Here is a 14365-nt window from a genome sequence, read left to right on the forward strand (position 1 = left end):
ATAGTTAATTGAATTAGTTAAACATTATATTAATTTAAGAGAAATATATAATGATTTTAAAAAACAGAATTAGCTGATATTTTTTTTCTTTTAACCTCCGGGACCACCGTTAGGTACTTACTTCAGAGGAAGAGATGAATGACAATTTTTGTAGCGTGTGAAAATGCCATACCTGAACGGGATTCGAACCCGGGACCTCCGGATGAAAGGCCGAGACGCTACCACTCGCGCCACTGAGGCCGGCAGAATTACCTCCGATTAGTCCGATTAAAAGTTACGCTGTTAACGAAATCCAGTGAGATTACATCTTGTTTACGCCTACTTTTAGTTTTACTGGGCTATAATAATACAGGACTAATTTTATTTCTAAACAGAAAATTTTCCTTTAAACAGATGTTAGGCATTTTTAAAGAGCCATAAAAGTAATTTAATACCTAATTACACCTACAATAACAAAGATCAATGATAGTAAAATGAAACAAGCAATTCGCCAACAAAAAAGGTATTGCTTAAAGAATTCATGAAAAAAAAAAGTAAAAATAGGAATAACAGTTTAAGAAATAAAAATATGTCTACCTTTAAGGCAAAATGATAGCGCTTTAATCTTCTATGCGGAAGATCCCTGTTTAAAATCTAGGTCAAGTATGGGACTTTTCACACGTTGGAAGATTTTAAATAAGCATTCCAATACATAAGATTCAATCTTTCGTGGTGAAAAATGTTACGATTCGTAAACATCATTGTTCTTTAGCCTGGAACTAAAGAATACCGATAATATTGATATTTATTTAAGAATAAATTGTCATTCAGAGAGAAAGAATTAAATTTTAAACAGAGCTTACAATTGAGTTACTATTGAGGGAATCGAAATATTTTTATAATATTTATACATATTTTTATAGTTGTGGGACAAGCTAGTTGAATTTTACCACGGATCAGTTGTCTTATAACCTAAAAACTTTCAACCCGAATATAAACATAGTATTGATTTTAGTTATTACACGTCAACTTACCGATGTAATTTGGTCAATACTTTTTAACATTTTAATGAAATCTACGGAATAGATCTTATTATTCTGGAAAGGATCCATATGCACGATATCGTTGAGTTTCTACGAAAGTTTTATAGCAGTAGTTAAAACATGTTCCACCAATTACACGTCAGAGACAAAACAGTGAAATTGCGCCAAATAAAGAGAAAACAGTTCCATCTGCAGGAAGATTAGCCAAAATGTTTTTGGGGTTCTCGTGGTCCGGTCCTTACAGACTATCTGACAAAGGCAGGACCATCATTAGGACCGATTGAAAAATGCTATACACTCTAAACATCTACATTTAGCCGAAAAGAAAATGCTTTTCCACTACGATATTACGCCTACGCACACGTCTCGAGTTACTGCAAAAACTCCATGCTACATGTTCCGCATTTGGCTTCCAGAAAACTTCTTCTTCTCAAACCTCAACTTCTCAAAATGGCTTGCTGGACGTAGATTCACTTAAAACGACAAGGTCAAAGCTGAGGCGATCGCTTATTTTTCAAAGTTGGACAAATCTTATTATACTGAGGGAATTAAAAAATTGGAAAGTCGTCTAAATTTATTAAATTACAAAGTGACTACGTTGGAAAAATGGAAAAATGTTCCATCAGCATCCTAGCAATTATCCCTAAAGATTAGTTAAAAAATATTTTCTTTCTTCATTGATTATTTAATACAGTCTCATTTACACTATTCCCATCATTTACAGTTATTTTAAAGCAAATTTCATAAATACATTAGTATAGTGAAAATGATTAATACTAGAAACCCATCTACTTGACAAAATGCTACAAAATAAAAGCGTTTTTATCGGTTAAAAGATTTATAAAATTGTTTTTTTATTGATGACACAGTAAAAGATCCAAACAAATAATAGAAATATTTTTTTTTCAATATGGCATCACACAATAAAATGTACGAAATAACCGGGTCAAGGAATTTTAAAATCAAGACGTTTCAGGGAAATTGAGAAAATAGTGTAAAGTAAAATTTTACAAGATCAGTCCATGCATCTGTGTTTAATTAATTACATTATGGGAGGAAGTTCCCTTTACCTGAATGTAAATGTCATTACTTATTGTATATTTACAAATTAGCCCTCCTATTTCTACGAAAAGTTTTACTTGAGTAATTGAATGTGACCTCATATTAGTTTCTAACATCTTTTTTCTATTTTATCAGCAGATGTGCCCCATGTTTTATATTTCTGCCTCAGATATGAAGCTGAACGTACCAAAATGGCTAGAGAGCTTGCGAGGACCAATTCTGGTTTTGATCTGCAATTTAATTGGAAAACCGAAAGGGAATGGATAATAGTTGCTGCCTTCCTTAGATTCTAAGCCCTGGGAAGGATGGCTGACGGGGTTTCATGCTGTTCAATGGAAAAATAATTACTGAAAAAACCAGTAATAATTAATTTCCTCCGAATCTAAGATTGCAAAATATATTTTTATAATAATTTATCAACTTTTCGTAATACTTCATATTATAGAATCGCATCAAAAAATATTGTCGGAAAAAACTGTGAAATAATAATTATAAAAACTTTGAGAATTTTTTATTTTTTAATTAACAAAACACTTCCATTTTTAATCAAATGAAAAAATTTGGCAACTAAAAATTTTATAAATTTAAATGAAACATCTTTTTAGTTTTAATATTGTAATAATTTCTCTTAAGCATAAAACAGAGCGAGAGGTAGATAAACACAGAACGAGACAGAATACTAGAAAAAAAATTAAAGCATCAAGTTCTTGCCAAAGCCAAAGAGTTGTCCAAAATAAAATGCAAAACTTAACCGCTTAAGCATCATAAATAATTTATTCAGGTAATTATAAATACTGAATAATTTATAAAATTATTATTATACTACTACCTCAACATATTCTATGTAAAATTAATAAAAACATCACTACCAGCGCCCACTTAACGACATTCTTTAACCTACCACTGTTCTCATTTTTTTATAGACGTGAATTAAATAAAACAAAATTAAAATTAAAAATTTAATCTAAAAAATGTAATTACTTAAAAAATGAACTTAGAACAAAACAGCACGTCATTATAAAAAAAAACATAATAATAATTTCATAAAAACTCATATCATAAAATACATATTATTAAACCTAATTAAGTAAACAATTAATTTATACTTTAGTCCTGTAAATTATATTCTATGTAAATTATTAAAAAGCCAGTCTTGAAGAAAAACTCTAATAAATTTGTATTCCACTCTTCATAGTTTCCACCGTCCAATCCGTAAATACGCCAGTAGTATGGTCCAAATGTACTGCTACTCACATCTAAAATTATTATCGGTTTTGCAAGAATCTCACCTGTAAGCATCAATCTTTATTATTAAATTCCGCAACCAATATATCAATTTTACATGGACATACCGGAGTCCCGTTAGGTTCAAACTTTGTAATTAAAATAAATGAAAAAATACTTCTCAACCTACATATTGTTGAAATCTGTCAATCGACTTTCAACCTGACCTCTTTATAAGCTTTTTATTTAATATTTTCTTCACAATTAAAATAACAATTTATATATAAACCGTAAAAAAACATAAAATAAAATCTTAATAACTGAAAAATAAAATTTGATCTTCTACTACTGTTCATCTGTCATAATTATAAATTCTTTTTATACAGGGTGTCCCATATAAAACGCAACCCATCAGTCACTCATCCATGAAATTTCAAAAGTCAAGCTTACTGCCTTACTCGTTACTGAAATGGACTTGTCCAACATCTGAACATCGCGGTGACGCAGTTGAACACTACCGATAGTAACAACAATGGATATTTAATACAGCTTGTTCAATATTGAACAAGCTGTATTAAATATCCAGCCACAAACTTTGAAAAAAGTTGCAAGAAACGCTGTAAAAAGAATTGAAGCTTGTATTCAAGAAGATTCACTTCCAACATTTACTCTAAATGTAAGATAATGGATGGTAATAATAAAAATTACTTTTTATTATTTCAATACCTACCAATATAAGGTTGGGTTGCGTTTTATATAGGACACCCTGTATTATAATTATTGGTGGTAATAGGAAACAAGAAAAACAATTTTCATCAGATGTTTATTATTTCCATATAACGTTCAGTGTATTGCTAGAGACAAGATGGTGTTTTCGCCAGATAAACGTGTTTTCATTGTTGAGTCGTACTTCAGTACGAATTAGTGGTTGCAGCGCAAGATTTGTTTCGGCATAAGTACCCAGATAAACCAGCTCCTAACAAAACATCAGTATTAAGGTTAGTTGCACAATTTAGAGAGACCGGTTCTGTGAATAACAAGGAACACAAAAGATCTGCGTCAGTGTTGAATACAGATACAGTCACTGAAATCAAAGACCGATTACTCGCCTCGCCAAATAAATCGATCAGACGTTTGTCGGCTGAAATTAATTTGTCTAAATCAACTGTTCATCGGGCGACCATACAATTACAGTTACGACCTTATCGCATTCAAACGGTTCATCGACTTCTTGAGCCCAACAAAGAAAAACGGCTACAATATTGTCAACGATTCCGTCGATTTCTGCGTGAGGGAATTAATGTTATGGATTTGTTATTTTTCACAGATGAAGCACGGTTTCATTTGGATGGCTACGTAAACAGCCAAATCAGTAGAATTTGGAGTGCTGAAAATCCCCACGTTTATCTCGAAAAACAATTACACCCGCAGAAGTTGGGCGTGTGGTGCGCGATATCGCGGAAGAAAATAATCGAAACTATTTTTTTCGAGTACACCATTAATGCAGAACGATATCAGGATATTTTATTTCAGTTCATCGCACTCTTGGAAGAGGAAGACAGACACTGCTGGCTACAACATGACGGTGCGACATCGCACTACGCAGGTTCAACTTCTGATTTCGTTGAGGAATTCTTCGGTAATCGTGTTATCGGTCGAGGCTTGTGGCCACCAAGATCTCCAGATTTGACTGCGGCGGATTTTTTTTCTATGGGGTTACCTCAAAGAAAAAGCCTACAGCAACAAACCACGAACACTTGAACAATTGAAAGCCAATATTGAACAAGCTGTATTAAATATCCAGCCACAAACTTTGAAAAAAGTTGCAAGAAACGCTGTAAAAAGAATTGAAGCTTGTATTCAAGAAGATTCACTTCCAACATTTACTCTAAATGTAAGATAATGGATGGTAATAATAAAAATTACTTTTTATTATTTCAATACCTACCAATATAAGGTTGGGTTGCGTTTTATGTGGGCCACACTGTATTATAATTATTGGTGGTAATAGAAACAAGAAAAAAATTTCCATCAGATGTTTAGGGCTGATAAAATAGAAAATACACAAAAAACAAAACAATTTTTTGAGGTATTACTAACACTGACAGCCTGAAACTTTCAAATAATTAAATATATTCATAATATGCAAGAATAATTGATCAAATATTATACTCGTACATGGTTGTCAATGCTTAGTTTCTATTCAACAATTTTATTGATATTGTAAATAATATTGTATTCTTCCTAAAAACATACAGCTATTAAATCATACGTATTTTTCCTATACGTATTCCAATAGGTTGAAGTGTACTCTCATAGAAATGTAATTTTTATGTGAAATGATTTAATTTAAAGATCTGTCAGACAGAAAAATGAATATTACCGATAAAAAAATTTAAAAGATATTTCTTACAAAATTTAGTTCATGAGATTTTTAGTTACAATAAACCAGTTTTCTTTAACAGTTTTCGTGGTTTGAAAGCATTTCCAAATTTTTAATTTATTTTTAAAATAAAGATCTAAAGATAGGCTAAACATAAATTTCCCTTTAAAAATCCATCGTAATAAAAACTGCATAGAAGTAACAGAAAATACAAATGGTTAAACTGGCAGGACCGGTCCCGGAGGAGGAGAAACGGTGAGATAGGAATTTTAGTGGGTAGGGTAGTGTGGGTACACATAGGCTCTTAATAACATCTAGCCGAACCCGTTCGATACTCCCTAATTTATGGGGGAGCGTAAATACTCATCTATAAAAAAAGAAATAACAGAAAATGAAATTAACATGTTAATAAAAACGGTCTTGTTCTTTTACATGTGACTTATTTCTTATAGAGATTGAGAATTATTACGATTTTCAAACGTTAGAGGCAACGGAATGATTTTATAGGTAACAACGGAATTTTGCAAATAAAACTTTCAAGCCTTTCACCATAAATTAAATTTTTTATTTTCTACGGTTCTAAATCGATGAATTTATTAACATATTCGAAGAATTTGAGGTATCATTATATAACAGAGAAATGAAAGCTTTTTTCTTAATATCTCTTCTGGTGAGTTACTGAGTGAATGGTTTGTTCAGTTGGATACTTCCAGATACCAGATTTAGGGATCCGATACTACCGGGTGTCAAATAGGCAGAGTCCAGTCTGTCAAACTAATTTGCATTCATATAAAAAGCAGTAAAAGAGATACCAGACAATTTCTAAAACGGATGAGAATTTTCCTTAATAAAACCTAAGTTGCCGATTTAGTAGATAACTGATAAGCATCTGAAGAAAATGAAAATTTGTTGTGACTTATATCTGAACTAATCAGAAGAGAATTAGTATGTTTTATTTCCATCTTAAATAAAAACATCTGAATATTCAGAGGGATTGCGGGCGGAGATGATACTCAATTCATGGAGGGAAACCACCCACCAATTTCTTTAGTGATTATTTCTTTTGTTCTATACCAGTGGGGCTCAACTTTTAACCGGGCTTGAGCCAATTAAGAATATAAAATTTTTTGGCGAGCCATATGTATATTTTACTTCTAATATTTCAATTTAAAACATATATAATGGACAAAAAATTGCAACATGTTAAAGAAAATATGTAATTTATTAAGAATTCAAATACAAATTAAATATAAAAAAATATATTTTAATGTGAAACCAGTCATTTAATTTCTTCTGTCAGTTTCTTGTACTCTGGTAAATACGATGTTATAGCAAACTCATACAGTCATTCAGATGTTCATTAGTTATCCTGGATCAGAAATTTGATTTGAGTTCATTGATGAAAAACCACTTTCGCAAAGGTAAGTTGATCCAAAGCAGGTATGTAGCCTTTGAAAAGTTTCTTTTAAGAATAGATATTTTTTCTCATCTACGAATATCCAAAAATCTGTTTGTGATATTCTTGTTTTTAATTGTAGATCAGACTGAAAATCAATTACCTTCATTTCTAAATTAGTAGCATTTTTTATCATATTTGCAATTTGTTGCGATATTTCAGAAATATTAATATCAGCAAATGGATTTAAATGAATGAAGCAATTGGCTGAATGTTACGAAAATCAGAAAATCTAATTTCGAAACTATTTTTAAGCTCAGTAAGAGATTCAGAATATTTATTTGTTTCAATTTTCTTATGTTTCTTAACTGACCAAAGTTCCATTCCTTTATTTGAGTCATCCACAAATTTAATTTTGATTTAAATGCATTGATACTTCCTATTAATTCAATATAGTTTTTTTCTTTTCCCTGAAGTTCAGGATCGAGTATATTCATTTTAATTGTTATGTCGATAAGTAATGCTAAATCAGATAACCAGCAGCGATCACTAAGTTCTACATAATTTTCGTTTCTAGATTCTACAAACTGTTTTATCTCTGGAAAAAGCTCTAAAACTCGTTGCAAGGCTTTTCCCTTATAAGCCATCTAATTTCAGAAATTAAAGTTTCATACTCAGCATCGAGTTTATCGGTCAGTTTTTTGAATAATCTGCTCTGAAGTGGTCTGGAACGAATAGAATTGGCAATTTCTAGAACAACTTTAATGACGTGTTCATAATGCAGCACTTTTTTACATATTACCTGTTGATGTATGTTGCAGCGGTAGTGAAATAAAATTTGGAAACAGCACATTCTTGCAAAACGTGATGAAGCCAACAGCAGAACCAACCATGGCCGGTGCGCCGTCTGTTCTTATGGACACAAATTTTGAAGCGGAAGATTAATTTCTGTAATACGGTTCTTAATCACTTGATATATGTCCTACCCACGTGTATTTCCTCTTAATGGAAAAACTAACAGTATATCTTTGTTTACTGAGCAATTGTAAAAACCATCCTTATAAAAATAATTGTTTGAGCTACATTGCAGATATCTGTTGATTCATCACACTGTAAACTTAGAAAAACACATTATTGTAAATCATCTTCTAATTGTGCTTTGATATTCGCAGACATTGCTTTTATTCTACGACTGACTGAATTTCTGGATAATTGAACTTCTTGGATAGCTAACATAATTTCATTCTTATTTTTAGATTCTTGAAATAATATCTCTGATGCAGCAAGATTCTTTAACTACGTTGCCATCCTCAAAAGGTTTTTTGTGCATTGCAAGTATATGTGCAGTCTTAAATGATGCAATCGTAGCAGCTTTCGTTTTATTCTTGGACGTGGTAAACAAAGATTGTTTGGCAACTAATGCGGTTTTCATTTCTTTTTATTTAAATTTTCTTAAATTGCAGGTAGGAGGATATTCAGTATTATATTTTTTTACGAACTGTTGTGAAATGTCGTTTTATGTTGCATTTTCCCCAGCAGTAAGTGTTGAACCACAAATGAAACACAGTTGTTTTTAAAATAAAAAAATAAAAAATTTCTCTTCCAATCCTTCGTGAAAATTATAGTTGTATACAGGGTTTTTCTTTTTCTCTGGTTCCTGTGCCGACATGATAAGGGTAACTTCAAAATAATTGCTCATATATAATAATGACTAATGTTGTGATAACTAGAAACAAATATTTTTATGCATGGATGAAATCACTTGTTACTTCACGCACAACTTCTGATGAATAAAAGATCTGTATATACACGTATTACAAAATAACTCAACGAACCTGTCTTGCTGCCCTCTCGGTAGCCACTGGCCGGCGCCAGCGCACAACCACTATAAACTGAGATAAACCGGCGCACCCCGAACAGTGCTTCGGGTAATGCCGTTTGCGAGCGAAAATATTCCTGGTCAGTGGCGTAATAATTTAATAAAACCGAAAAACTTTACAAATAATCGACCAAATACCTATAATTAATGTCTTTTTTCTTCCTATACATTAACATTAAAGAAATATCTGAGCAACTGTGGCCATTAACCACGGTATTGTATTTTATAGAGCAAATTATTTTTAGACAGTTCATGCCCGAGTTGATAAAGTGAGCCACATAAAAGGTTGTCGCGAGGCATGTATGACTCGCGAGCTACGGGTTGGGCACCCCTGTTATATACGGTCCTTCGATGTACAGACCATTTATTTTTCACAATTCATCCTTTTCACTTGCCTCTGCAAGGATCCAGTGATAATTTGGTAATGTTCAGCAGTTTCTGGCAGGCCATATTCGATTCATGCTCCGAACGTGGGGACCTTGAAGTATTTTGTTTTTTTTTTGTATTTGTGAATAGAAGCATTGTGCTTTTTGATGAGGGAATGTCTGTTTACCAATCGGTGAAAAAAATAAGGCTTTTTTTGTCGTTGGAGGGAATTCTTCTATAGGCATCATGTGGTCTTGAATCCCAGATAATGTGGGACGCACCCTTGCAAGCCTACCCAGTAAAACCCCTCTCAAAATGGGATTCCGGACCCACCTTACGGTATTATACAACACCCCATGTGTCTTGTGTCCTTCACATCACCATTGCTAACCACATGTCTCAAACCCATCAGGGTTCTAGGGTATGTTTGTTTTTTAATAACTTAACCTAATTTTTTTTTTTTTTTTTACTTAGTCCTTGGAACTGGATCTATTTAATATGAAAATAGCACCAAGAAAGATTCAGAGGGAATTATTACCTTTTGACTTACTCCGCCATCTTTGTTCGAATGATTTTAAGCATCATCGTGGAAAATGCGTGCCGCGATCGTTTGGTCTGCAGAATAGTTCCAATAATGTTCTCTGAGATAAGTTCCCAAATTTCCCAATTTTTCCCCGTGCTGCAGGAATTGCATATGAACACCGAGTATTCTCCTCTTCGCAAAAATCACATTCCGCAAAGGGTCTCAGCGTCCGCGAACACAGGCATTCCTTGAAACATCCATGACCGGTAACGGACTGGGACAACTTCTACCCCAGTTCCCGGAGTTTTCGGTACAGCCATCTCTGAAGATCAGGGATCAGTCTGTAGGTCCATCTACCTTTCGTCGACTGATACAATTTCTCGTGATATGGTTAAAAGATTTTAGAATCATCTTACATAAAATAGAAGATATAGTGATTAAGAAAATAGAAAAAGAGTTCTAAATAAAAAATATTTCTTGATTGTGGCCGCAGATGTGTTGCATTCCTCACATTATGTAACCTGAAAAATACATTCACCCCTCACGTTACTTTAAACCGATCGGTTAATAAATATTTTAAGGGTAAAAGAAAGGGAGTAGATATAAAATTATACGACTTCAAGGATAATACCATTCGAAAGTATGCTAACCGCTTTCAAATAAATATATTAAATTAGATTAAATACTTTCAAGTCTTAAGTACTAAAATAGAAGGTTAAAGCTGCACGGTACATACTAAGTATAATTATAATTTGAAAAAATACATTTATTTCGAGTTCCGTAATCTTGCCTGCATTGTTACTAATATTTTTGTAAAGCCGGATTAATTCTATTACAGTCAACTGCTGGCAAATGAATTTAATGCTTTTATATTGTAGCTATTAACGATTGATTCAGTCACTTAATTGTTAATTTAACAAATTTAATAACCAATTTAAAACACATTTTACTTTTACTCTTTCTTATATGTTCGGGTGAAATCGAACAAGCAAATTTTAAGATATTAATATAGTTTTGTTTCATTATAATTATCGGCTTTTCTAACTAAATTTTTTAAACAGCATTAGATCCCAAAATAAATTATAAAAAAATTTAAATAGTGTAATGAAGTGAAATACTGTACACATTGATTGTGATTAATGATTATTTTTAAATTCCTTGTATAAAAATCATTGTACAAATCCTTAGACGTTTCTTTTTTTGTTTAAAATCCTCATTTTTAAATATTATAAATAATCGCTGTAAATGATTTTATACTTATACCGTATTCAGTTAGCTTATAGAATGAATAATAAACAAACGTTGTGTTTGCGTGTGTGAGTTCATGATTCTGCTGAGTCACGCCCCGTGTATCAGTGCCGATTCACAACGCGGCCATATCTATATAAAATGCTATAATCATTATCCTTGATATTTTTATTTGATTACTCTTTTGTACTCGCGTACAATTTTTGTGTTTCCGTTACCTTAAAGTCGGGCAGAAAACACATAAATTTAAATACTGACAAAAGCGAATTACAGACGTAACGGTAGTGATTTCGGATGACGTTAGTAAAATTGTTAACATAAGAGGAAGTTGTGTTACTTCAGTAAACAATATGATTCGCGAGTGTAAATCTACTAATGAATTACGATCTCTTAAGAAAACAAAACCTGGCAGGTCAATTGAAGAAAAAGTAGACAATTTCAATAAAAACACGTAAAAAAGTACAAAAGTATACGAATTCTATTTTCGAAACGGACTGCCTGCAATAAATAAATGCTGTAAATGACAATAACGATCTACCAAATTTCCGAAGAACAATTTTTTATAAATTGTTAAAAAAGTAGGAACTTTAAACACAAGAAAAGGAGCCGTAAAAGTGCTTTAACTTAAAGGATGATATCATTATATGATGAAGACATTACCTCACTGAAATAAAGAAAATGAGGCAGGAAAGCCGTAGAATATATTACATGGATGAAACTTGGGTCAACAAAAGTCGAACGAAAAGTTTCGTTTGCGAACACAAAGCTGTGAATTCGTCAAAAGAAGCCTTTCTGTGTGGCTTATCAACCGGTAATAAGGCTTCAACTACCTTATTACCGGTTGGGTAAAATAGCCTATTACCCTACAACCTATTAATTTAGCTTATTACCAGCTCAATTATCTTTGCCATCGGGTAAAGGTAGGCGTCTCATAATTACGCATATCGACAGTAATATCGGGTTTGTCAACGGTGGTCTCTGGATTTCTCAATATAAATCTTTTTTCCCCCTTTTAGCCTCCGGAAATCACCGTCAGGTATTACTTCAGAGGATGAATGAGGATGATAATGTATGAGTGTAAGTAAAGTGTAGTCTTGTACAGTCTCATGTCGACAACTTCTGAGATGTGTAGTTAATTGAAATCCAACCACCAAAGAACACCGGTTATCCACGATCTAGTATTCAAATCCGTATAAAAGTAACTGCCTTTACTAGGATTTGAACGTTGAAACTCTCGACTTCGAAATCAGCTGATTTGCGAAGATGCGTTCATCAACCAACCCGGTGGGTTCAGAATCTAAATCTACAGGAGACTATCATAACGAGACATTTGCAAAATGATTCATCCCAACCCCGTAGGGGAATACACCCGCCTTGTGACGCTTCTGGTCGCCACACCACCGCCCCCGTTCCTAGCCCTGATGGGCTTTAACGGGAGTCGTCTCTCGCCCTTTAACTTTTTACATCTCACAGTAATAAGCCAGGCCTCGTTGGGATACCACCGATGTTAATACCTCGGTAGACATTTACATCGGTGATTTTTAAAGTCAGCTTTTGCCTTCGCTGTAGGCCTCGTCCGGACATCTTGAATGTCCTACATCGTTGCCCTCTCAACTAGCTGACCAAGTTCGCGGAAACTACTTTTAATTGAGCCACTTTCTGAGAAATGGTTCAGCGATGTGATACCTGTTCTGGAAGATACTTCGGTTATTGTCTTAGACAACGCCCCTATCATTCACGTAAAAAGGAAAAAATTCCAGCCGTATCTTGAAAAAAGATTGATCTCAAAATTTTCCTTAGTTCAAAAGGAGTAATTTTTGAAGATGATGAACTTGGTCCAATTACTGCAAAGGGTTTCGCGTATTAAGACTAATTTTAATGTGTATAAAACTGATGAGTTAGCAAGATCCAGTGGTAAAACCGTGCTTCGATTACCTCCAATCATGGTAAATTCGACCCAATTGAGTTAATTTGGGGACAAATCAAAACTTACGTAGCGGCAGAAAATACTATTTTTCAAATATTTGATGTTAAAAATTTATGCTTAAAAGCCACTGATAAAACGGGCCAGCAGGGATGGAAAAACTGTATAAAAACTGTAACGGATACTGTTGAACTAAATTATTGGGAATTGGATAATTTAATAGAAAACAAAAGTGAGCCTTTATTTTCATCCCTTAATACTGACAGCACTTCGGATTTCTCGTAGAGTTCTCGCAAACAGATGACGAATGCTGGATTGAATTTATTATTTATTTATCATAGAAATTTATAACAATAAACAAATTAAATTATTAAAATAGACTCATGGGTTATTAGATGTATCGAATAAGGTGAGAAATACAGTAAGTATCGTTTATAGGGACATCGGATATAGTCACCAAAAACTTGTCTCTTGGTTGGTTTGGTATGCTGTTAATACATAAACACACTATATATATAGTTTATAATTATATTGGTTATTATGACTTATTTTGAAAATAAGTCATAACATTTTATCGCTTATAATGACGAGTGGAAATGACTCATCAGTAACAGTAGTATATCTTTTCTTTTTCCTGTTTAGCCTCCGGTAACTACCGTTCAGATAATACTTCGGAGGATGAATGAGGATGATATGTATGAGTGTAAATGAAGTGTAGACTTGTACATTCTCAGTTCGACCATTTCTGAGATGTGTGGTTAATTGAAACCCAACCACCAAAGAACACCGATATCCACGATCTAGTATTCAAGTCCGCGTAAAAATAACTGGCTTTACTAGGACTTGAACGCTGGAACTCTCGACTTCCAAAACAGCTGATTTGGGAAGACGCGTTCGCTACTAGACCAACCCGGTGGGTTAACGTAGTATATCTAAATTGTAGCTACAGAAATATTTTGACGGATAAATTGAGTCACATTTTCCTTTTTACCTGCATATGTACTATAGTTCTTATTTTTCTTCTCGTCTTCCTCTATAAGATTATTGTAAACTGAAGCAGCCACATTCAGTGGTTATTAATCTTTTGTTGTGAGCGTATCATATCGTGCGGGTATAGTATTTTATTTCACGTATCCCATTTAATAGTGATTTAATTACGACTTAGCCAAAAACATTCACAATAGAGGAAAAGGCGCGCATTATCTGGCGGTAAGAGAATGATGAAACTAATAAACACATTGCCCAAGAATTAGGCGTAGGTCATTCGAAAATATCAGTGACGTGGAATAACCGCGACAAATTAAGAAAAATTTTGAAACAAATTCTACGAAATCAAAA

The sequence above is a fragment of the Lycorma delicatula genome, chromosome 8, assembly GCF_047948215.1.
Source record: "Lycorma delicatula isolate Av1 chromosome 8, ASM4794821v1, whole genome shotgun sequence".
Lineage (NCBI taxonomy): Eukaryota > Metazoa > Arthropoda > Insecta > Hemiptera > Fulgoridae > Lycorma > Lycorma delicatula.